Source organism: Cadophora gregata (genome assembly GCF_030347475.1).
Source record: "Cadophora gregata isolate MNR1 chromosome Unknown scaffold_60, whole genome shotgun sequence".
NCBI lineage: Eukaryota > Fungi > Ascomycota > Leotiomycetes > Helotiales > Ploettnerulaceae > Cadophora > Cadophora gregata.
In genome coordinates, this window is record NW_026695982.1 from 1 (window position 1) to 14807 (window position 14807).

General features: G+C 29.1%; 8 non-coding genes across 8 annotated transcripts; all 8 read right to left on the reverse strand.

Moving 5' to 3' along the window:
• Nucleotides 1-6945: 6945 nt before the first annotated feature.
• ONS95_012766 lies at nucleotides 6946-7017 on the reverse strand. The gene has a single exon. It is a non-coding gene; the product is annotated as a tRNA-Ile (tRNA).
• Nucleotides 7018-7412: 395 nt separating this feature from the next.
• Nucleotides 7413-7483, reverse strand: ONS95_012767. The gene has a single exon. It is a non-coding gene; the product is annotated as a tRNA-Gly (tRNA).
• A 72-nt stretch (nucleotides 7484-7555) lies between these two features.
• ONS95_012768 lies at nucleotides 7556-7627 on the reverse strand. Its single transcript has one exon. It is a non-coding gene; the product is annotated as a tRNA-Lys (tRNA).
• A 1203-nt stretch (nucleotides 7628-8830) lies between these two features.
• Nucleotides 8831-8902, reverse strand: ONS95_012769. The gene has a single exon. It is a non-coding gene; the product is annotated as a tRNA-Val (tRNA).
• A 20-nt stretch (nucleotides 8903-8922) lies between these two features.
• On the reverse strand, nucleotides 8923-8995 carry ONS95_012770. The gene has a single exon. It is a non-coding gene; the product is annotated as a tRNA-Asp (tRNA).
• A 903-nt stretch (nucleotides 8996-9898) lies between these two features.
• ONS95_012771 lies at nucleotides 9899-9969 on the reverse strand. The gene has a single exon. It is a non-coding gene; the product is annotated as a tRNA-Arg (tRNA).
• Nucleotides 9970-9988: 19 nt separating this feature from the next.
• Nucleotides 9989-10059, reverse strand: ONS95_012772. The gene has a single exon. It is a non-coding gene; the product is annotated as a tRNA-Asn (tRNA).
• A 3636-nt stretch (nucleotides 10060-13695) lies between these two features.
• Nucleotides 13696-13767, reverse strand: ONS95_012773. Its single transcript has one exon. It is a non-coding gene; the product is annotated as a tRNA-Val (tRNA).
• Between the last annotated feature and the right edge of the window lie 1040 nt (nucleotides 13768-14807).

Below are 14807 nucleotides of genomic sequence, written 5' to 3' on the forward strand. Positions count from 1 at the left end.
TGTAAGTAACACCCCATTGTGCCTATCATCTCTTTAGTTTATTTAGGTTTTTCTTCATTTATTTAATATTGGGCACATAAACAACAGGTAAACCAGAGGTTAATATACCCAGCTCCTTTCGTACGAGGGGGATATCCTTATTTTATTCTAATTTCCTCTAGAAGATAGAAACCATACTGTCTCACGACGTATTTAACCCAGCTCGTGTAACTTATTAATCGACGAACAGTCGAACCCTTCATGATTCCTGCATTCATGTGGATAAGTTAAGCCGACATCGAGGTGCCAAACTGCGCACTCAATTTGTACTTCCTGGCGCAATTAGCCTGTTCATATTGTGTTAAGTTAAAAGCAATATATTATACTTTTAACCGCCATTTTTTTCAAAATGGATCAGACTATTTATTCAATTTTCTCTATTTATGATATATGCAACGCGAAAATTAAAAACATGGCTAACATAAATATGCACACCTGTAAAAAAATAAATAAAAAAAATATATAAAAAATATATTTAATATATAAACATTTAAATTTATTTATTTAAGGATTTTATTTACTACTTACTCAGCCTTTAACTCCAAAAGCACCGTTACGGTTCTTAGAGTTTATAAGTGTATATTGTACATTTGATTTATGGTAACCTCTTAGCATGATAGTAGATAATCCTCGGAAAGAAGAATCCACATTTTTTAACCCTCCTAATCATTTCATTTTAAATACAGATCTTGATGCAGTTGCTCGGGGAGTTAATCTACCTTTTGCTTCCACTCTGATACCTCTTAATTTTAAATGTTTTAAATGATGTCTAATTACAAAACCTTTTAAAGAAATTTTTTTTTTCTTCGTATAAGATCTTTTTACAACATTTATTTGTAAATCATCCGCGGCAGGGTAGAAACTTAATAACAGATTGTTTAAATAATCTTTACCTTTGTTATAATTAAACATAGAGCTAATAATATTATTACGAATTCTATTAACCAAGAACTGGTCTTTGTTTGGTCTAGGTATTCTTTCACTTATTTTCCTAATAACAGGTAATTTAAGTTTACGTAAAGATGTTTTTAAAACTTTATATAATCTATTATTTCTATTTCTTAGTTTTAATGATACAACTTGAGTAAAAATATCACTATTTAAATGCATTTTTTTTAATTTTACTATGTTGAACTCAACTTCTTTATTATATAAAATTTTTACTAAATTAATAAGATTTGACATAAACTGATTTGTAAATTTTAAGCTATTTAACTTAAATAAATAAAAAAAGTATCGTAATTTTTTTTCTTTAAAATGTTTTATAGACTCAAGTTTAACTTGATCAAATTTAAGATAGTCTAGAGGTTTTCAACTTGAAATCTTATTAAGAAACATTATACGTTTTTCATCTTCTGTTATAATATTTGTTTTAACTAAACTTGTTAAAAATACAAAATAAGTATTTAATAACTCTACTTCGGAAGAGTTAGCGTATTTGTTAATAATGGACATAGTATATATTTCATATAAATTATCATGGTCACCTAAAATAGAAAATTCCTCTCAACTTAAGGGTCTATTATATTTTATGAGGGCTTTCCCTTCACGGTTGTATTTAACAGATTTTTTCAAATCATAACGAGGATAAAAAATTTCTTTTTTAGCCTTTTCGTAATTCTGTGATAGTAACATACCCTCTGTATTAAGAACATAAAACGTAATTAATACTTTGTTGCTTGTATGTTTTAATTCACCTCTACCTATAAAAACTTTTTTAGTAGACACTCGTCTGAATCTAAGAAGTAATTGTTTAGTTTTATTTTGTAATAAATCTCGGTTAAGTTGAAAATTAAAAAAACTTTTTAAAATATTTATAAGATTTTTATCTGCTGTAGGTAACGTTTTTATATAATTAGAGTCATATGAATATATACTATTATATCATTCTTGAGATGCAGGTGTATAATGTCTAGTTATACCCGTATCACTTTTAATATAATTCAATTGTTTATATATGGTTGTTTTACTTTTTTTGGCAAATAAAATAGGTAAATTTGGATCTAAATTTACTTGAGATGAATTCATCTCAATATTTACTTGTGTTTTTAAGTCTCTCATGTTATTTAATTTTATATCTAATTTTGCTTAATCATTAATCTAGGATTAAGTCTATTTCATTAATATAATTTATATTAATTATTAATTTGTTAAATTATTCTTAAATTACTAATTTAAAACAACCTAACTTTAAAATATTATAAAGGAAGAGAAAATTGTTGGATTCTTATTAAGGTATTATGGTATTATTTAACCAAACAAACCTTATAGTCGTTGAACGTTTTTACTATTTGAAGTAAAATTCGCTTCAAGTTAACTTATTTTAAGTCTTTCTTGAAATTAACCCAATTATTACAACATTTACTATAAATATAATAAATATTGTGGGACAATAGCTTGTTTATCCCTAGCGTAGCTTTTTCAATTATCCAAGACCTTTCCTTTCTGCATCTTGTGATCATATGCCCCGCTTACGCGACTGATAGACGTGTAAGTCAAACAGTAAAGCAAGATTAAGCCATTAAACTTGACAAGTAATAAACATAATTATATTATTAGTAATTTTATTAATCACCGGATGTGCTATATTAGTACATACCTACTAATAACATAACTAAAAACATTGGAAAACTAAAAAGTATTTTCTTAATGTTTTAATTACAACTATTTTCCATATAGTTAAAATCTTACTTGAATAAAAAATATTAGTTCTAACTCAATAGATATATAGCTGGATTAGTTATAGCACAAGCTATACCAAATAACATACTAAAAAAAAAATATACATCATTAGTATATTTAATTATCATAATTATATGACAATTTTACAAAATTAACTTTGGATACACCCAGGTACTTTTTATGGGATCTGTGCCCCGCATAAACTGCCTCCTAGCAATTGTTCCTTCAAAGAAGGTTAATGATTATCTCAAATCTCTTACAAGGCGAAGCATGCAAAAAAGTTTGAGACTTTCACGTAGAAAATCTACCAATATGATAAACTAAATAAAGGTGTTTCAATTGTGTTAACACTACCTTATAACTAAAAATCGCAATATCATATTCAATAACTAGCAACAGTAAAGCTGCATAGGGTCTTCTCGTCTAACTAGAGGTAAACTGTATCTGCACAGCTATTCCAATTTCACTGAGCCAATCATTGAGACAGCTGTTGTATCGTTAAATCATTCATGCAAGACCGCATTTAACGGCCAGGGTATTCCGCTACCTTAGGACCCTTATAGGTAAGGCCGCCATTGATCGGGGTTTCCTTCGAAGCCAAGCTTATATTAGTCGACTTAGCAAATCCGTTAACCAGCCGACATCGGGCAGAAATCACACTCAATACTTTGATTTGTTATCTTACTGCAGAGTGCTTTGTTTTAATTAAACAGTCGTACAACACTATTCCATGCTTCCTATTCTTAACCTAATATTAATTAGGAGGAATGGCTCTCCTTATCCCGAAGTTACGGTAGTTAGTTTGCCGAGTTCCTTAATGATTGTTCACTCAAACGCCTTCGTATTCTCTACTAGCTTACTGGGGGTAGTCTTTAGGTACGGTTTAGATTATCTTACTATAAAAATATTGCTCATCTGTTTTAGTTTATTGCAAATATATAGTTACTGTTTTTCCAGAACCTTCTTCACTTTATTTTTCTACCTTTTGTAATTACTTACGTTAGATTATTAAAAAGAAGGTTGTTACTTTGTGACAAAGATTTACTCATCGTTTAATCCCTTTGGATTGGTAAACTTAGAGGCCGTTACTTTATTAAAACCATAAGCTTTAGGCGAGGGTATTACCCTTTTTCGTTACTCATGTCAGCATTCTCACTTGGGTTATCTTATATTTATTCTTAAAAAGAATAAGTCCTTGATTTACCCAACGTTCTGCTACCCCATTAAATATAATAATAAATTATTAATAAATATGGACAAGGTGTCGGTATATTGTTTAGATCCGTTAAATTTTCGGTGCAACTATCAGTATAAATTAAACGCAAGCGTTTATTTATTAAACCAGTGCTCTGTTACGAGATCTTCAAAAAATGGACCGCTTCTAAGCCTATTTCCTAGTCGTATTAGATAGAAACTTCCTTAATTTCACTTAACAATAATTTTGGAACCTTAACTCTTGTTCTGGGCTGTTTCCCTTTAGACATACAACCTTATCGTACTATGTCCGATTATTCAATATTCATCATTGCCCTTCCGAGTGCGAATACTCACCGATAAAATCTTCACGATTGCCCGATATATGCAAAATTACCCCCCCTTATTCTATAACCTGGCCGAAAAAGCCAATAGAATAATAAGATAGAAGTTGCCTGAGATCACAGTTCTGTACCTGCTATGATGTGCCTTGAATTACCTACTTATATAGGTTTCGCAGAAACAGATCTACCTCTTTAGTCTTGATTTTATTAAGACAAAGCTGAGGTCCTTCTCCCTAAATAGTTAAAAACTATCCATTTAACGGATAGTAATGTATTTTTTTTTTTTTATTTTTTGTGTCCAGCTGTACAATAATATATTTTCTTTACAGGTCTTCCAGTTTTAAGTGCTTTATTTACAGCAGTTCTACTTACACCTATAGCTGCAGCTGCTTCAGTTATGTTTGTATATTCTTTTACCTCTAGTGTAGTAAGATTTTTAACTGTAACAGGTACACCAACAAGCAATATTCTAGCCGCCTTCATGTTAGCACGTGTTTCATCCGAAAGTTTTATACCTTTACGTGAGTCAGATATTTTTATTTTCTCTTTATCAGTTAAGATTCTACCTGTTGCGGCTAATGATAAGTTATTTCTTGCTTCTTCACTTAATTTTCGATCCTTTTTAAAGAACTCTAAAGTTTCATCGCTATGTTTAAAACCTAACGAAGAACCTGCTTGTTGTAATATATTATACTCAGGTTTTAATAAATCTAAATAAAACTGCTCTCTTAATATAAGATCTACATCCTCACAGTACTCAAGAATATCTAAAGTAAAATTTGAATATCCATATTTCAAAAGAGCATTATGTATAGCTGTTTTATGTTCACTTAAATGTTTAAGACTATAATATTTATATAATCTCACAGAAAAATTAACTGAACTACCTATGTAGCTTTTTTTATTTACATTGTTAGTTCAACGATATACAACTGCTTTATTTTTGTTTTCTTTTAATATACGATCTTTTTCAAGATCACAATTAATATAAGTTATTATAGGCTTTACTTCAGAAGAGTTATTACCTAATACAGATGAAAAAAGGCAACATTGTTGCCCTATAAATTTTTGTATAAAGTTTATTTGAGTAGCTTTATTTTAATTATTTAAATATTAATGTCTTTACATTCAAAACTTTAGAGGTTACACTTTCGATTCTATCAATGATTTAGGGTGCTAGCCTTCCAATGGCCCGAGTACCTTTCTACTTGTACCTCGCTTGTAGCTGCTACGGGTATCTAATCATGATAACTTGTCGACTATACTCTTAACCAAATATAGTGAACTTATTAGGATCACTAATTCTAATTGAAAAGAATAAAGTATGAACATAAACCATTAAGGCTCTTATGGGACGAATAGAAATAAAAAAAAAAAATACTATACTATCCTGCATCCTTTAGGATGAGGCTTGACTATATCTTAAGCTTGCGCTAACCAACATCTAGTCGATGAACTGCACACCATTACTTTTAAATAATGGTGCTTGGCTGCGGATTACCCATTCACTTACGTGTATCAATTTCGATTTTACCATACCACGAGTCATTACCTGTGCCACAAACTGTGTTACCACGTCTGCTTGGTTGAAATTGCTTTAGGGCTTTCCCGCAATTTGATGGTTTGAGCAGAAGGTTCACTTCTACCTACTGGCCTAAATAATTGCTTATTCTATCTTCTACCAGCTATCCTAGTCAGTGTTGTCTTTCACTAACTTACCACAGTTCTTCGGATATCTTTACAACGATAACCCGTTCGGGCTTTTATAACCCTGACTGTAGTAAGATCACCAGGCTTCGGGTCTAATTTTAGATACTAATTCATTATTTCATAATTGGTTTATCTGGGCATTATTGCTCGCATCTAATATTAACTCGCTGACCCATTATGCAAAAGGTACGCTCTTACTTTTTATTTAAACTTTACTCGAGCTGCTTATAAGACTACTATTTCAAACCGTTCCTTCATAGTACTTTTACGCTATCGCTTATATATTATATTTAGCCTTAGAGGAAGGTTCCCCTTTACATTCAAACAGGTTTTGCCCATTTTACTTATTATATATCTACCATATCTTCGAATTATTCTTCTAGTCTATGACCTATATTTGAAGGCTCTTCTACTTTCATTCACACTAATTATAGAATCTCGTTTGATTTCTTTTCCTGAAGTTACTAAGATATTTCAATTCACTTCGTTTATTATTGAATTTCTCTAAGAGTTCATGTGTATTTTACTACCAGATATTTCACCGGATTAAAGAACAACTAATATTACAATTTCTTCACGCAATACACATTTTAAATTTCTTTACTCTCTTTAATATATAGCTAGGTATCCCTAATAGTCTCTTTATATACTTTCCTATGCATAAATGCATAGAAATTACTTATAGATATCTTACACATTACTAATACAACCTTATTAACCTACATTCATTAAGATATTGTATTCGGATTATTATGATTCGAACATAACAGATCCTCAACCCAAATGAGGCGCCTAACCAACCTGGCTCTAATCCGTTTTATTTATCTTTAAAAGAAGAATTCCAGAGAATATCCGATTTGAACGGATGTGATCTATTAAATCAAATAAGTTTCAAGCTTATCACTTTAAACCACTCAGTCAATTCTCTTTTATTGCCTATTATCTAATATTATTAAATAATATTAAGTAATATTCATGATTCCTCAGAGACTTGAACTCTAAACACATCCTTATCAAGAATACGCTTTACCAATTAAGCTAAGGAACCTTGATTTAATATATGAATGTAATTTGTAAATATATTGTTAAAATACGCAAAATGGATAATATAAATAAAATTTATATATCACTAAGCAAGAGCACTCAGATTTGAACTGAGAAAGTGAAGTTTGAAGCTTCAAATTTTACCATTAAACTATGCTCTTATAATTAGTAGAGATGTTATTGTTACATATTAATAACATCTTAATAAAAATACCGGAAAAGAGATGATTCGAACATCCAGGTGCATAACACAATATTTAGCAAATATCTCGCTTTACCCATAGCAACTTTTCCTATTTTTATTTTTAATTAACCCATCAAATCAGGAAAAAAAATATAAAAACTATTAGAACTTTCATATACAGCATAATATTAATATGCTGAATTATAATTATAGTATACGGCCAGCCGAATTCGAATCGACACAAATCGTTTGGAAGACGAAAGGTCTACCATTAACCTATGGCCGTTTATTTTTTTTTGTATATTTATTGTTACCAGTTTTGTCAAAACAATAATCATATTTTTTATCTGTAAACATATAAGACCTATGGGATTCGAACCCATATAACGAAGATTAAAAGACTAGTGTTTTACCGTTAAACTAAGATCTCTTTAGATTTTTAAATCTAAATTTAGGGTATTTTAAGCCTTAAGGCTTAAAATAAGATACCGTAGGTACAAAATCTAGTACAATATACACTATAATATAGCTTAGACATATAAAGAAAATAATTTATATTATTTATCTATAAATCTAATATAACATAAGCTTCTAATAAACATATAATAAAAACATTATCTTTATTACTTAGAAGAACTAGATGGAACAAAGAGGCTAATTAATACAGAATAGGTAAGATAATATATCTACGAACCCCAGTAGTAAATTGAAATAAAAAGGAATAGCCATACCACATCCACAAAATGTCAATATAAAATACTAGACTCAAGACCTAAATGATGATTTTCTGTTGAGTGGTATGCTAAAACACGTCACAAACCGACAGCAATAAAAGCTGTACCTATCATAACATGAAGCCCATGAAAACCAGTACCAAAATAAAAACATGACCCAAAAGCACCATCACTTATAGTGAAAGAAGAAACAGTATACTCTACACCTTGGAAACCTGTGAATATAACTGCTAATATAACAGTAGCAACTAAACCATATAAAGCTCCACTTCTATTACCTTGTATCAAAGAATGATGAGCATATGTCACTGTAACACCAGAAGATAATAATATAACAGTGTTAAGTAAAGGTAATTCAAATGGATTAATTGCTTCTATACCCATAGGAGGTCATTGAGCTCCTAATTCTACAGTAGGTGATAAGGCACTATGAAAAAAGGCTCAAAAAATAGCTAAGAAAAATAATGCTTCTGAAACTATAAATAAAGCCACACCCATGTTTAACCCTCTTTGTACAGCTAATGTATGGTTACCTAAATATGTACCTTCACTTATAACGTCTCTTCATCATAATGACATAGATGAAATAAGTGTTACAAAAGCTAAAGATAAAAATGTTTCTGCATTATTAAAACCGTGCATTGTTAATACACCACTAGTTGTTAATGTTAATAATGCAATACAAGTATATAAAGGTCAAGGTGACGGTGATACTAAATGAAAAGGATGAGCTTGGAAATTACTTCTTGTCAAATTAGTCATTTACATTTATTATTATAAATAATTATGTGTTTTAATATATATAAAACTTTTTTTGATTAAAAAAGAGAGATATATTAATATATGCATACCAGAGGTATATAATTTTGGCGTAATATATATTACTATATATTAAGGATTAAGGAATAGGTGACTTGAACACCTAGCCTACCGTGTGTAAAACGGTTGCTCTACCATTAAGCTAATCCCTTTATAGTTTATATTATCTTTACGGGCTAGGTCGGGTTCGAACCGACATTTGCTTTCTTGACAAAAAAGTTTCTTACCAATTAGAAGACTAACCCTTATTATACTTTAAATTATACTAATAGTATATATTAAATATAATAAAAATATTTAGGTAAGAATAAAACTAACAATTTAGTTAGTTATTAAATCCTTAAATGATTTATGATTAATTTTTTTGTTTTATTGTAATAACAATAGCACCAACCATTGCTAACAATAGTATAATAGAAGTTAATATTAATCATATACTATAACTAGTGTACATAATATTTCCTATACTAGAGATATGGCTAGTTTCGGCTAAATTACCATCTCATATTTTACTAGTAACAAATGAAATTTCACCGTTGTCTAATTCAGTACCATTTAATTTAAAGAATTTATTTAAACTATCACTATAATTATGAGATCAAATATCATTTATAGTATTGTTTAAATAAACAGTATAACTATTAAAAGTAGCAACACTATAAGGCAATATTTGATATAAAAGATAGTTGAAAACTATAGTAATAAAAATAGCTAAAGGTATGCTATTACTAGTATTACTTAATAGTTCACTTATTCTAACATTAATTAACATTAAAATAAATAAAAATAAAATTGACACTGCTCCGACGTATACTAATAAGTAAGAAAGACCAATAAAATTTAAACCTAATACCATTAGGTAACTAGCTATACTTAAAAATAAACCTATTAAAAATAATACAGAAACAATAGGATTTTTACTAATAATAACTAATATTCCACATAATATAGCTGCTATAGATATAATATCTAATATTTCTGATCTATAACCATTAGTGAAAGTTTCATTTAAAATATATAGACTATTCATGAATAAAAAAAGGAATAAAAAAACCTCTATATTTAATTAAAGTTTAATTAAAGTAATTTAACTACCATTATTAAAAATATTTTTAACGAAAGAGGAAAGAGTAGTTAAATAAGAATATAGACGTGTATAAGACTTGAACTTATATACTTGTGGCCGAAACACAAAACTTTACCATTAAGTCAACACGCCATACGTATTCTTAGTGCCTAGCCCCTAAGATGAATTGAACATCTATCGGAATATTAACAGTATTCCGCTCTACCATTGAGCTATAAAGGCCTAAGATAATTAGGAAGAAAAGGACTCGAACCTTCGACAGCTTATTGCTATTGAGTTTACAGCTCAACCCGTCATACCAACAAACGGAACCTTCCTTAGTATAATATAAGTACTTATAACCCAAAGGAGCTGGTTTATAAGTATATATTATACAGTATATATAAAATATATGCATTGTTAACATTAATCAATCCCGTGCAATTTCCACTACACGAACCGTATTTCGACTTAACACCAATCAAAGTCACGCATACGAAAATCTCCCATAAAAATAACTAGAACTAATTTACTAGAGTAAAAATAAATGGAAGACCAAACTTATTGCACACACTTCTTTCGGCGCCTGACGAGTAGTTAGTACCTATCTGAGAAAAAATTCACCGTGACGTGGTGATTCACGATTACTAGTAATTCCTTATTCATGCAGTCGAATTTCAGACTACAATCCTTGTTATATCCTACTTTATTAGATTAGCTCCAATTCACATTATCGCATCATTTTGTATAGGAATATGTGGCACGTCTATCGCCCACAACATTAAGGCCATGATGACTTGTCTTGGTCCCTGTTATCATATCCGATATGATGGTGAACTGCTTTATTTAGATTAAATCGCAAATAAAGCAAGGGTTTCCGTTAATTTAATGGAATTAACCAATATCTCACGACATTAACTGAAGACAGCCGTGCAACGCTTGTAATATATTCTATATTTCTTATTATAATATAAGACTTCCTTAATATAATATTCAAGTTGTGGTAAGGTTTTTCGCGTAACTACGAATTAAATAACATACTTCACTACTGGTTTCAGAAACGGTCTAATGATTTCAGTTCCTGCGTTGCCACATTACTCTTGAGGTGAAATGCTTACACTTTCATTTATAGACTAAATAATTTTATCTAACCTATGGCATTCATCATTATCTGCTTGGACTACTAGGGTATCTAATCCTGTTCGCGACCCAAGCCTTCGTCCCTCAACGTCAGTTATTAGATAAAAGGTTGCTTTCGCCTTTACCAGTCCTCATGGTATTAAAAAATTTCAACTCTACTCCACAAATACTCACCTTCTCATATATAACTCTAGTATAACCGTTTCCTATTAAAGACTAATTATACCGTCTAGGTACCCTTTAAACCTACTAAAGATGAATAACACTAGTCTTCTACGTATTACCGCGACTGCTGGCACGTAATTTGGTCAAGACATATAGACAGGAAATTGTCATAATCAGTATCCTATCTAGAACTTTATTCGATAAAATCGATATTACTTTGTCCACTGAAGTATTACTTCCTCGCGCCTTGCGGTGAGTGGTAAATTAATTGATCCCACAACGGCAGCAAAAAAAGATCAAAATGAATAATCTTTTATATACAAAATCAGAAGTTTTGTATATAATTAATTAAACAGCCAAAATAACTAGCGGAAGCTATTCATTCCCCCAAGTTGCTGGTTCAGCCGTTAGGCTATTGACCAAGATTCCCCACTGCTGTACTATACGTATTGGGGTTTTTTCAGACCCAATGTGATCGATCGACCTCTCAGCCTCGACTACGGAATTTTAAGCTAGTTAAACCATTACTTTAACTACTACCTATCCGAAACACTTATTGTCCTCTTAAAGCGGAAGTTTAGTTCCTTTCATTGCGATTATAAGGTATTTATAAACCTTACTTTAAGGCAGCCAAAATGTTATATACTCACCTGTACACCACTTCTAATGAAATAGATGATAAAAAATCATTAATTAGATTAGACGTTCGATTAGCATGTGTCAAGCACTTGGACAGCGTTCATTCAGAGCCATCATCAAACTCAATTTATAGGTATAGAAAATATAAACTTTTACTAATTTAAGAAGTACATTACTATACCATTACTAATACATCTTAACTTAATTAATAAAAAAAAATTTTTTTTTTATTAAGATATTTTTTTTGTTTTTGGATAATTTTAAGCCGGATCCTGTTATAGTTATTAGTCTATAATAAGGCCTAATGTCAAGCTTGCGTTCTCATTAATATTCTTTTACTGTATATATTTTTTTTTGATATGTTGATTTTTTTTTTATTGTTGTTATTTTATATCGTTGTTTTTTATTATTTGTTTTACATACATTTACCTATAGTTTTTTGAACTATAGAAAGATATTAAATATTTTCTATTTAACACTCAAGTTTTTACCCAACACTCATTTTTAGGTGTTGACATTCAATAAGCACCGGACTTTCCTATACTATACTAAATATAGCACTTGTACTATTAGTATCACAAAAACATACTTTATTATTTATACAGTTTAGCACAGTAAAAGGTATAAAAAAAATTTATATATTTACTATAGATTAATGTAAATCTAAAGCATCTTTAATATAACTACTAGTTAAAACTACAAATACTTGAGCTTGTATAAAGGCAATACCTAATTCTAAACCTGAAAAGGCTATTATAAATGCTAAAGGTATTAAACCTAAAAAGAAGAAAATAAATCCAGAAGTCATAATGTTATATGTAAATCCTGCTAAAATGTTTAATAACATATGACCACTTAATATGTTGGCACCCAATCTAAGACCTAAAGAAACATTTCTAGATAAGTATGATATAAACTCTATTAATACTAATAGAGGTAATAATGCTAAAGGACAACCTGCAGGCACTAATAAAGAAAAAAATTCTAAACCGTGTTTTTGGAAACCTAATATAGTTGCACCTAACACTACAGTAAAACTAAGAGCAAAAGTAAATATGAAATGACTTGTTGAGGCAAAACTGTAGGGTACCATACCAATTAAATTATTTACTAATATAAATATAAATAAAGTATAGATAAAAGGGAAATATATTTGTCCTTTAGTAGGGTTTATTTGGTTTGTTACTATACTATGTATAGTGGCATAAATGGTTTCTTGACTTATTGATCAACTATTACTTACAACTTTATTATAATTAGTAGCTAAAACATTCAATGTTAATACAAAGAAAGCACCTATTGTTAAATATAATCCTATATTAGTTAATGATATATGTAAATTACCGAATATAGGGGCATCTAAACTTAATAAGTTCCTAATTTCAAACTGATCTAAGGGACTTGTGATTGTTGTATAAGCTAAATTAGACATTTGCTAGTTTACTTTTTTATTTTTATTGATATATTCTAACTTAATCCTTTTTATAGACTAAAACTTTAATTGCGAATAACTTTAAACCTATATTATAACCTTTTTATATATGCTTAAATTTTTAATTACGAGGTACTTTGAATCTATATGTTAAACGTTATATTTGTTTATAAACCTATAAGGGTTAAATATGACGTTTAACATAACAGAAAAGAGAGAAATTATAATAAATATTATAATTTACTTATAAATATTCTAGTAATAAATAATCGTACAAATCTTGGTAATATAAATTTAGAAAATACGTATATCATAATTACAAGTAATATAAAAGCAAATGTTACCTGATTTATAAAATAGAATGGAACTAATTGTGGCATATTATATTTTTTATATTTTTCAATGTTATAGTTATCTATTTTTACATTATTATATAATTAAATATAAAGATTATTCTGACACATGTAAATTTTCCTTTACATATATTACTATATATAAAAGATTAAGGAATAGGTGACTTGAACACCTAGCCTACCGTGTGTAAAACGGTTGCTCTACCATTAAGCTAATCCCTTTATAGTTTATATTATTTTAATAGTAATAAATATCTATATTTGAAAAATATAAACCTAGCATATTATGTGGGTTTTTACAGCTACTTATAGTTTTTATTTAACATTAATGTTAAAGATTTTTTTATATAATCTTCAGATTTAACTATTGTATATTAAAGATGAAACGGAGTAATGTAAACCGTCTAAAATTGGAGCAGGATATACACCCAATACAACTGTAAATATCACTAATGTAAGTAATATAAAAAATTCACGTTTATTAACATCACTTATGTTAGCTTCGAAAAATTTACTGAAAGATCCTCCAAAAGCTATTCTGTTAAACATATATATAGTATATGCAGCAGAAAACACTATAGATGAACTAGCAAATACACCTAGTAAAGGTAATCTTTCAAATACACCATAAAGAGACATAAATTCACCTACAAAATTTAAAGTAAGAGGAACTCCACAATTACCTAAAGATAAAATGAAGAATAAGATAGAAAATAATGGCATTATCTGAGCAATACCTCTGTAGAAACTAATTAACCTAGTTCCAGATCTATCATATAATACACCTCCAGCACAAATAAATAAACCACTAGAAACAAAACCGTGTGCTAAACCTAAAGCTATACCACCTTCTATACCTTGTATAGTATTACTAAATACACCGATAAGGTAAACAGCTGCGTGTGATACAGAACTATAAGCTATAAGTTCTTTGATATCTATTGTTCTTAAAGTACTAAAACTAGCATATATAATAGTAATAACACCGATAAGATATATAATATATGTATAATCTAAAGAAGCTTTAGGTAATAAAGGTAATATTAATCTGAAAATACCATATAAACTTAGCTTAAGCACAATAGCAGCTAATATTATACTACCACTTAGGGGTGACTCTACATGAGCTTTTAATAATCAAGTATTTAAGAATATCGTAGGTGTTTTTACAGCGAATGCTATAAATATACCATAAAATAAAAATAATTGTGTTGAATAATTAAAATTAGTTTTGTATAAAGCATCAAAATCTGTTGTACCCA